Source organism: Hevea brasiliensis, chromosome 11, assembly GCF_030052815.1.
Source record: "Hevea brasiliensis isolate MT/VB/25A 57/8 chromosome 11, ASM3005281v1, whole genome shotgun sequence".
Lineage (NCBI taxonomy): Eukaryota > Viridiplantae > Streptophyta > Magnoliopsida > Malpighiales > Euphorbiaceae > Hevea > Hevea brasiliensis.
Window position 1 is genome coordinate 59,476,236 of NC_079503.1, and position 11,702 is coordinate 59,487,937.

The 11,702-nt window shown below is 35.0% G+C and overlaps 1 non-coding gene across 1 annotated transcript; it reads right to left on the bottom strand.

Moving 5' to 3' along the window:
• Positions 1 to 9,893: 9,893 nt before the first annotated feature.
• Positions 9,894 to 10,000, bottom strand: LOC131170801 (small nucleolar RNA R71). The gene has a single exon (XR_009141568.1). It is a non-coding gene; the product is annotated as a small nucleolar RNA R71 (small nucleolar RNA).
• Positions 10,001 to 11,702: the final 1,702 nt, after the last annotated feature.

Below are 11,702 nucleotides of genomic sequence, written 5' to 3' on the forward strand. Positions count from 1 at the left end.
ATGACCAATGGAACAGTGTAACTTAAGACACCAAAACTGAAAATTTGCAAATTTGCCTAAAAGACTTAGAATTTGAGTAAACAACCAAAACCAACAAATTTAGTGACCAAAATATGGTATGTGGATGAAGTTGGAATTCCTATACCTATTAAGCCTTAGAAAGTCAACAATTTGACTTGAATAGTATAGTGAATAGTAACTCTGAAACACAAAATTTAAAGAACGTCGAGTTTTGCATATTAGAGCCAGGTAAAAGTGAAGTTAAATTTATTCTTTGATTTATGTTAAGTTATGGTATTGAAACACTATAAAATTGTGTGTTTCAGTTGAAAAGAACACGAGAAAGAACCCGAGGAATCGAGTCAAGGCCAAGAGGCGACTCGCTTAAGGTTTGAGCACAATAAACTTAAAATTCTTTGTTTCTACTTGACAATTCTTGAAATAAATATTGTGAATAAATTTGATTGTTATAGCTTTAAAAATATTATTTAAAAAATAGTGTGTTGCCTGCTTTATAAACGAAAAGTTTAGAATGAAATATGATTTGTGAATTGCATAAAATATTTGAATAACTTGATTTAAATTATTTTTAATTCACACTTGGCATGACAATATTAATATGTTCCTCCTCCATTTGTGGGGTGAGTTTGATAATTGATCACTTTCCTCCCTCCCTGGCTTCTCAGTATGAGGGATGAGTTTGGATGAGCACTCATTAGCTAGCTAGCCACCTCCCTCATTGATTTCGATTAGTGGGGTGAGTTTGCCTTGTCGTGATGTACACACAACATGTTCAGAAATTTTGTGTCATGGCCTAAGTTGTATTATTATTTGGCAATACTATATTTATTAAATTGTTTGATCAAGTTGTGCTATATTATGCTTTGAAAATTATGATTTGTTATAAATGTGATTTGAGAAAAAAAATTGTGAAATGCGATTATGAGATTTTTGAATGATGATTTGTTCATAAATGTTTTATATTATGCATTTTATGCTTTATTGTGCACCACTGAGTATTTATATACTCAGCGATAGCTTTAACTTGCTATCGCAGATAGAGAAAAGGATATAGCAGCAGAGCGAGCTGCTACAGTTAGAGAGGAGTATAATTGAAGAATTTTTGTATGGGTATTTGCCTTTACCCTGGTAGTTTAGTTTAATGTAAATATGATAGTATGCATATGTATCTCTGTAATTTGAGCAGTTGTACAGATAAAATTGTAATAATATTATTTTTGAGATTTTACATCTGTAAATTAACTTATGATTGTAAATTAATGATTTAAAATGCAATGTGCATGAGTTATAAAAAGTTTTGAGATATTAATTCTTGATTTGAAATTTAGATTTTGAACTGAAGTGTTGCTATTGCTGTTGATTTGAAGTTTGGTGGTTGCAAATGGAGTTGTAATTGAGAAATATATTGGGAGTGTTTCTATTTTCAGGTTTTGAAGAACTGTTTTCTCAAAATATAGACGGCACTCTGGAGAAATTTTTTAAAAAATTGCGGAGATTTTAAATATCCAAAAATTTGATTTATGTTTAGACTCTAAATGAAGGTTTTTAAAATTTGAAAAAAAAATTTTACCCACCAATTCCAAAATGAACGAAAATTCTTTTAAAATCCCTTGTAGTATATTTAATGGGTTATCGGTACGTGAAGTACGGTAATTTATTAGGTGTACTATGGGAGCATGTTACATCATACGAGGAGTAGGGTGTGACAATAAATCAGGCAATAAGCCGAGTATAATAACACAATCCGCATAGCCATAGGCTATTAAAATCACAGTGTGGCATAATAAGCCATAGAACATAGTGTGGCGTGAAGCCATTTACAGTACAGCTGTCAGTACCCTATTGGCATGACAACCTGTCCAAACTAGTCAACTGGGCAAGACTAGGGCATTTACAAGCTTAAATATTTAATTCTTTATTTTTAGGGTTTATAGGTCATTATGCCTTTCATTGATCAACAAAAATGTTGACCTTTTTATGAATCATGGATAGATTGATTCTAGTATCAACATGTCACAATTTGCATCTCAATATGTTGCTAATATAGTACATTTTACAATTCTCACAAGTTGGCATTTATTGCCAATTTTATGTCTAAAATTTATTGCATGATAATGTCAATTTTTTCAGTTTTAGTATGCTCGATTGATCTAGCTAAATGTTCTGTTTCTCTTGATTTTTAGTTTCTGGTCAAACAAGAAAATTCATAGGTCTATATCTTATTGAAATTTTCCCACTGATTTCATATCATTCTGAGTTGTATAGACCAAGATATGGTCAATTTACTAAAGTTGGATAGATTGCATTTTTAATGCAAAGTTAGGTCATTTTTAGTTCAAACTCAATTCTGGCAGATTTGGTACCCTAACTTGGGCAATCAAATTGACTTGGTTCTCGTCATTTCTGGGCTTTGGTGTATTCATAAGAGTTATAGCTCTATGTCTTAGATTTCCATTGATATAAACTTCAGCTCATTTGGACCTGTTTTGAGTGAGTTATGGTCAATTGAACACATGGGTATCAATGGCATTCTTAGTTCAACATAACATTTTCCAAATTTCAATTCCTAAGTTTGGCTAATATTTTCCCTAGGATGCAATGGGTTCTGGAGCTTGGTCAAAACATAAAAATTGTTGTGCTATGCCTTATAAAACTTTTGGCACTAGTTTCACTCAATTTTCAGCTTTGGAGACCAAGTAATGGTATTTTTGCCAAAACTGGTCAAGCATATCAATGGAACAGTGTTTTGGTCAATTTCTGGGTTGGCAGTTTTGGTGACCCAAATTGTGCTAACAGTTTGACTTGGTTAAAGGAAAAACTGGGTCAAGTGGTCTTCATGAAAAGTGTTCCCCTATGTCTAAGCTTTTAAATGGTTCCAAATTCAGGGCATTCCGAGCTTCCTAGGGCAAGTTATTACCATATGAACACATACTGTTTGTATGGTCAATTTTGAGCCTAATCCAGCAAGCTACTTGTATTCAAGCCAAAATTTTACCAACCTATGAATGAAATTTGGGCAGGGTTTCTTCTTGAAAAATGAAGGTTTGGATGTCCCAAAACACCTCCAATCGGCCTCATACCAATTGGGGAAACACAAGGGGAGATATGGTAATAACAAACTACTGGATTCAACAATAACTCAACCTGCAAGCAATAAGCACTCTCGATTTCAATCTCCTCCTTCTTCCAAGCTCCAAATAAGCATACATGGCACTTCTAATGCTCATTAATTACAAATCAATTATATCAATTTGGGTAGAATACACAAGTGCTTAATGCACATATTACAACCCTAATTCTCAAAGTATAATTCAACATATACATACACATGAAATTACTTACTTTTACTACATACAATTCCAATCATTACTTACATATACTGCTCTTAATCCATCAATACCATAATTTATCATTTAAATTCATGAAATCAAACATTAATCCATGAACTTCAAGACTATCGAAATTGGCCATATGCCAAGGCTTTCCAATACACTTCCCAAACTCCTAATTTCAAGTGTTCAATATACATACATAGGAAGTAATTTATTAATACATCAAATTCACCTAATCAACACTAATTCCCATCATTTTAGTTTAAGAAAAAATCAAGCAAGCTCACCTCCCATGGCTGCCGAAAATGGGCAGATTGCAAACTCAACAATTTCTTTCAAATTTAAACTCCAATCAACTCCCCTTAACCTAAATATCAAGAATACCAAAGAAAGGTAGGAAGATTGGACACTTACCTCTTGAGAGCTTTCCCAAAACCTCACCAAATCCTTCCTTTCTTGCTCCCAAAATCTTCCTCAAGTTGAGAGTGCAAGCTTTAATGAAGAAAATATGGTGAAATGAGGCTTGAATCATGAGTGCATGGTGGTTGTGGAGGTTTTGGCTATGGAGGATGGAAATTTGGCTAATTTTGTGCAAGGTTGAAGATGATGAATTTCTGTCCAAGATGATTTATATAGATGTCCCATAATGTGAGTTAGTGGAGCACTAACTTTAGAAAATGAATTAATTAATCCTAATTTTCATAATTTGCAAATTTGCCACTTAGCTTTCATTATTTACATTATGTACCACATTTTTATTTTTCATGACATTTTTAAAGTTTAATATCACTTATTTTTAATGGACATTTAGGTCAAAATTCAACTCTAGGTGTCAAATGACCGAAATGCCCCTCTTCGGGTTGTATTCCTGATTTTTCGGTAACACCGATTTTTGTTGGTTTCTCGATTTTTTGTTTTTATTTGTACTAATTCATTAATTTTTCTTTGACATTTCTAAGGTTAATTATACCTCAATAGGCTTTTAATTATGTCTCAAAAATTATTTTCAAGAGTTCCTCGCGGTCCTGGGGTCGGCAATTGCCTTCGTCGTAACTTTCCGGTGTGGTCACCCATTCCTACGGTGCCGGCTCGTTTAACCTAGTTTCATTTCCTCTCTTTTATTTTTCCTAAATTTTTCTTGTATTTTCTTTTTATTTATTTCATCAATTTATGTCTGTTCACTATCACCAAAGTGTAGTTCTAGACATTTCTGACTGTCTGTACTCTGGCTATCTGCCTAAACAACCTCAGTCATCGGAATAGTATAACGTATAGACTACGTAAGTGAGGATGTTACATGACAAATTTTATTGTGTTCCTCCTCCATTTATGGAGCTGAGTTTGATTATGTTTTCTCCCTCTCTGGCTTGCCAGTTGAGGTTGAGTTCGAATGAGTACTCATATAGCTAGCTAACCACCTCCCTCGTTAATTTCGATTAATGAGCTTGTAGATTGCTTTGTCGTGGTGTACAACATGACATTGATTGAAAATTTTGTGCCGTGAACTAAGTTGCGTGAATTGTGGCAACACTAGTGTTGAAATTATTTTGATAAATTGTTTTTGAAAATATGAATGTTAGATAACGATTTATAAATGGATGAATATGAAGAAATCTTATTAAATTTTTAGTGATTTGTGTTTATCTCAAGTATTAAATTATGGTTCTGCACTGCTGAGTATTATACTCAGCGATAGCTTGTTATACTGTCGCAGGTAGGAGTAAGGAGAAGTCTGCATAGAAGACTGAATGAGCAGTAAATTGGAGCATTTTGTGGTCTCAATTCCATGTATATTAAGAATACCCATTGTATTTTCCTTTTTGATGTAATTACAGTTACATATATGTATATAATCATGAATATTGAGTAGTTGTATAAAAAAAAAAAAAAGTCTCTTCTAATATTTGAGTTGTAAATATTGAAATTTTACTTTGTATCTATGTGTTAATTTCTTTGAAATAAGAATGGGAAATGAATTGTGAAATGTTGAAAATGTTGAGTTGGATTTGGACATTATTGCAAATTGCTTTTTTAGGAGAATTGAAGAACTGTTTGCTTATATTTATAGCCGTTATTCTGCCAAAATTTTTGTAAAATTTTAAAAATTTGAAAAAAAAATTATAACATCTAACGATATTTTAACGAAATTTTAAAGGGACATTTTAACCACTATTTTATGATCAATTAAAACTCTCAAATGTATTAGAATTGTTTTAAAATGTCTTGTAGTATATTTAATGAGTTATCTGTAGGTGAAGTTCGGTAATTCATTAGGTATACTACGGGATCATATGATGCCTTACAGAAGGGTAAGGAGTGACACTTCACATCTTTGCAACCCTTTGGACAAGTTAGCTAGGCAATCATTAAAAGTAGTTCCATAGACAGAAAAATCATCCAAAAAAACTTCTATGATATTTTTAATATAATAGGAAAAAATGGCCATCATGCATCTTTGAAAAGTAGTAAGAGTATTACAAAAGACCAAAAGGCCTCCTTCTATATGCAAATGTTCCATGAGGGTATGTGAATGTGGTCTTTTCCTAGTCTTCTAGGTGAATAGGAATTTGAAAAAATCCTGAATACCCATCTAAATAACAAAAGTAGGAATGTTTTACTAGCCTTTCTAGCATTTGGTCTATGAAAGGGAGAGGAAAATGGTCTTTTCTAATGGCACTATTCAACTTCCTATAATCTATGCACATGCACCAGCCAGTGACTATCCTAGTAGGGATCAGTTCATTGTTTGCATTTTGAATGACAATTGTCCCACCTTTCTTGGGCACTACATGTACTAGACTAACCCATTTACTATCAGAAATTGGGTATATAATGCCCGCATCTAATAGTTTCAGGATTTCTTTCTTAACTACTTCTTTCATGTTTGGGTTAAGCCTTCTTTGGTGTTCAATGGTGGGCTTATTGTTTCCTCCATAGGTATCCTATGCATGCAAATTAAAGGATTAATCCCTTTCAGGTCTTCTATTTTATACCCTATAGCTTTGCTATGGGTCCTAAGCACTTTTAACAATTTTTTCTTCTTTATTTCAGATAGGCTAGCATTGATAATAACAGGATATTTAGAGTTTAAGTTCAAAAATGCATACTTAGTGAGGAGGGGAGAGGTTTTAAGTTCTACCTATTTAGTGTTGTCCTCCGGTTTGCTTCTGGGTTACTCCTCCTTTAGCTCCTTTACCTTGAAAGCTTGAGCTAAGTATATGGGTGGATTAGTTACTAAAAATTATGCACAGGCTGCAATATCTGTGTTTTCATTATCTACTATGTGGTTGTGCACAATGCATGCTTTAAGAGGATTTTCTGGATGTGCTATATGGAATTCCTCTTTAACTTGCTTGCCAACTATATCAACCTTAAAGCATTCATCAAGTTCAAGTTTGTGCTTCATCGTGTTAAACAGGTTGAATTCAACCTCTTCATCTCCCACTTTGAGAGTTAACCTATAACACCCTTTACCCGGTCTACAGTGTAGATAAGCAAGGCATGCTACATTCGATACCGGAGCACCTTATCTTATCTTTAATAACTTTATTATTGTTATATTTTAAAATTAATTATTTTTCTAAGAAAAAATTGACGGAGTTTCCCCTGTTCTAATTCTATTTGGCGTGTCTCTATTTTCACCTGTTTAAAAAATTTCAATAATATTTTCATATAATAATTTCATTCATATCTTCATCATAACCATCTCATCATTTCAAATATCATTTATATATTTCAATTGCATATTCACTTCCATACATTTCCATTCATGCTCATTTCATATATAACAATACCCAAATTTCATTAATTTACATGATTTATAATTTAATTACATAAGTTCATAATTTACATGATATCCAAATTAATTCATATGAAAGAGCCAATTTATTAATTTACATCATATACATATTAAATATATTTTCATAATTTATATTACAACATAGGAAATATTTATGATGTGCAGAATATATTAATATGACCTATATAGGCCCTATCTATATGCATTGCTGAGGAGGTGACAACATGGGTACTTCTACAGATCTGGACTCTAATATCCCAGTCTACTGTCCACTAGGCTTTATCTTCAATACCTATACGAGGAAACAATCTATCGCGCTAAGCATTTTCTACTTAGTAGTGTAATAATATAACAAGGAAATAATATATATACAAATAAAGATAGAATTGGAGCATATTTTATATTTGATACACTTGAATTGTATAGATGTTTTTAAACACAATTGCATACTATTTCATAGCATTTAAGCAAGTATTTTCATGTATAATAGTTGATTTCATTAGTTTTTTGTAATTTCTATTATGAAGCCCTTAATTCCATGTTTTCTGCATCATTTCAGGTGTTTGGGTGAAGCCCCAGATGTATAGGAATGCAAAGGAAAGCTTGGAGGAGTCAAGAGACAGAGAATTACTGCTAATACAAAGTACACGAGTCATGTAAACCAAGCCCCAGACCCGTGTAACTCTCTGCCAAAAGAAAGCCAAGAGAATCGATGAGAAACACAAGTACATGGGTCGTGTAATTAGACCCGTGTAATCTGCAGAGACCCGTGTAAGTCTCTACTGGGGACAAGCCTGAAGAACCTTATGGGAACAATAGTACACGGCCTGTGTAACCAGGCTCGTGTAGTTGGCACAGACCCGTGTAACTCTCTATGCTAAAGCAAGACTTCGCAATCCCACTCCAGTAAGTTACACGGCTCGACGTCGTGTAGTGACACACGGGCCGTGTATTATGCGGCAGCTAGTTTTTAACTCAAATTCCCGCTCTTGTTTTCAAATTCAAACGAGACTCCTAAAGTCTTTTGGACTCATAAATGACCTAACCCTAGACCAACAACTATAAATAGAAAAGAAAACATCAGAAAAGTGGGTTGGTTTTTGTTAAGATTGGTTCAATGGCTGGCTCGCTCTCTCTTTTATCTTTTCGACAACAACTTTGAGGAATTTTGAAGAAGAGAAATCCAACTGTCTCGAGGAGAGAAACATCAGTGCCAAAAGAAGTTTTTCAGCTGAAGCTCCACAAGAACAAAGCTGTAACTCTCTTCGGTTCCTTTGTTTCATTTCCCTAGATAGATTTTTATTTTTTTATTTCTTTTGCATGATTTTCTTTTTACTGTTTTTACCTTTTTACATGATGTTTGCTGAACTCACCATGAGTGAGTAGTTTTCTTATTCTGGATTTGGGAGATTAGCGCTTGTAATTATTATTATGGATGAACGCTAAGTTTTATTTATTGGATTTGAGATTTGTTTCTTGATTTAATTTCTTGTGATCTTAATGCATGCTATGTGCTGGTACCCACTTAGCCATGGTTGTAGATGTTAATTGAAGGATTGAAAGGTGAAGATTAACATTAGAAAATCAAGATCTTTGAACCTAGGAATTCTGACCTAGACATAGGCTGATACCTTTGTGGAACTTTAAAATTGGTCAAAAATCTTAAAGGATTTTAATTAATTTAATCACCACGAAAGTAGGGGTTTGAGTTAATTAGAATACACCTTAGGTGCCTTGAGAGAGGATTTAGGATAACTTAGGACTAATTTCCATCAAGGAAAATGATTCCTCAATTTAGTAAATAAATGAGATAACATCTCTAGTAAGACTCAAGTGTGAAATCTTAATTCCCGAATTGTTTCAAAATAGACCATTTCGCTTTAAGTTTACCATTTTAGTGTTTAAAGTTAAAAAGCTTCATTCCCTAAGTATTCGATAGCCTAGACAGTCAAAATTATTGTGTAGATTGGTACTTGCTAAACAAAATTCCTCGTGGGAACGATACTTTACTTATCACTTTATTACTTATTAGCGATCCGTGAACTTGCGGGGTTATAAAACAAGGCAAACAAGCTTTTGGTGCCATTGCCGGGGATTTTTTTTCTTTTTTTGGTTTTAGTAATATCAAGCGATAAGCAATTTAGCTGATTTAAGCAATTATATTTATTATATAATTTTATTTTACTAGTTGTATTTTTCTTCTTTTCTCTCAGGTGCTCAATATAGTATATGACCAGAACAAGGCCAGAAGAAGAAATTTTGGACTGTGATCCGGAGATAGACAGAACTCTGAAAGCCATCAAGAGAGAAAGGAAACATCAAGAGCATGGTCAAGGAGATCCTGAAATTCCAACCATGGCCAATAACAATGACAGATCAAGACTCTTGCGAGATTACGGAGCTCCATCTGTTCAAGGATTTCAGCCCAGTGTCACTAGACCCACAGTAGAAGCCAATAACTTTGAATTAAAACCAGCATAGCTCCAAATGATTCAACAAACCCAGTTTGCAGGTTCACCAACAGAAGACCCACACTATCACCTCTAGTGCTTTCTTGCCCTATGTGACACATTTAAAATAAATGGAGTGTCTGATCAAGCAATAAGACTCAGAGCATTCCCATTCACCCTTCGGGACAGAGCAAGGAAGTGGTTACTTTCTCAACCAGCTGAAACGTTCGTAACTTGGGAAAACCTATCTCAAGCTTTCTAGCGGGGTATTTTCCACTTGCAAAAACTGCAAAACTGAGGCATGAACTCAACACCTTTAGACAAAAGGAAGGAGAATCACTCTATGACGCATGGGAAAGATATAAAGACCTGCAGAGGGAATGTCCACACCATGGCATAGAAGATTGGCTATTAGTGCAAAATTTCTATAATGGATTACTACCCTCTACAAGGAGCACAATTGATTCTGCTGCAGAGGGTGATCTAATGGAGAAAACAGTGCCACAAGCACTTGAACTTCTAGAAAAGGTTACATATCATAATTATGAGTGGTCAAATGAAAGAGGAAATGCAAGGAAAACTACAGGGGTACTGGAAGTAGACGCCTTAAGCATGATAAATGCTCAATTTGATCAGCTCTGTAATGGCCCGGCCCACTAGTGGTATTGTCCACTCTGGGCCGAAGCTCTCACGTTTTTAAAACACGTCACTAGGGGTTACGAACCACCAACTTATAAACCCAGCATCTCTCCCGTATTTTGTGGATGTGGGATTTGCCTAGGGTGTTACAATCCACCCCCCTTATGGGACTCAGTGTCCTCGCTGAGGTTTGCCCCACCATTGCTCAAGGTTGCACGCGGAGCGGCTGTGATACCACAAATGTAACGGCCCGGCCCACTAGTGGTATTGTCCACTCTAGGCCGAAGCCCTCACAGTTTTAAAATGCGTCACTAGGGGTTACGAACCACCAACTTATAAACCCAGCATCTCTCCCGTGTTTTACAGATGTGGAATTTGCCTAGGGTGTTACAAGCTCACAAGGAAACTCAAAAGAATACAAGCTAATGCAGTTGGTACAAACAGTCAGCATAAAGACAGCTATAGAGGAGGATACATGAATTCAGAATACAGCAATTTCAATGAACCCTCCTCATAACAGATGAACTATGTGAATAATAGAGGAAACTTCAACCAGAGGTAGCCCATAATCCATATTCAAATACTTACAACCTTAGATGGAGGAACCACCCAAATTTCTTGTGGTCTAATCAGTAGAACCAGCCTATAAACAAGCAATAAGGGTACAAACCACCAGCACCCTCTGGATTTCAGAACAGAGGTCAAAACTTTGCACAGTCATCACTACCTCTCCAACCTCAACAACCTGAACAAAAATGACTATAGAAACCATGATGGAAGGATTCCTAGCATCTCAACAACAACAAAATGAATTGATTAAATAGCTAACTTCTAGAGTAGACCAACTTACTACTCATAACAAGATGCTAGAGAATCAGATCGCTCAGCAAGCAAGTTCTTCAAGTAAGGCTGCTAGCAAGCTGCCTAGCCAACCAGAAATGAACCCAAGGGAGCATTGTAAGGCAGTTACACTGAGGAGTGGGAGAGCTCTAGTACAACTAGAGGTAGAACTGACAGAGAAAACCATAGAAAAATCTGACAGCCAAGCAGAGAGAAAGGAGGAAGAAGCTAAGAAAGATCAGGAAGAGGAAGCAAGGAAGATAAGGAAATTACCAAGGCCATACCAGCCTCCCCTACCTTTTCCTCAGAGATTTCAGAAAGCCAAATTGGACAAGCAGTTTGGGAAGTTTTTGGAAGTTCTACAGAAACTTTACATCAACATCCCCTTTACTGAAGCACTTTCTTAGATGCCATCCTATGCAAAATTTCTAAAGGAAATTCTGTCAATAAAAAAAGAAAGCTAGAAGACTATGGAACAGTAGCTCTAACAGAGGAATGCAGTGCCATACTAATGAATGCTGAAATTTGTGTTTCGACCCGATGAAACACAAATTTGAACCTGATTAATGCTTCAAGGTTGACACAATTGATGAACATGTTGAAAAGGAATTTCATAAGACC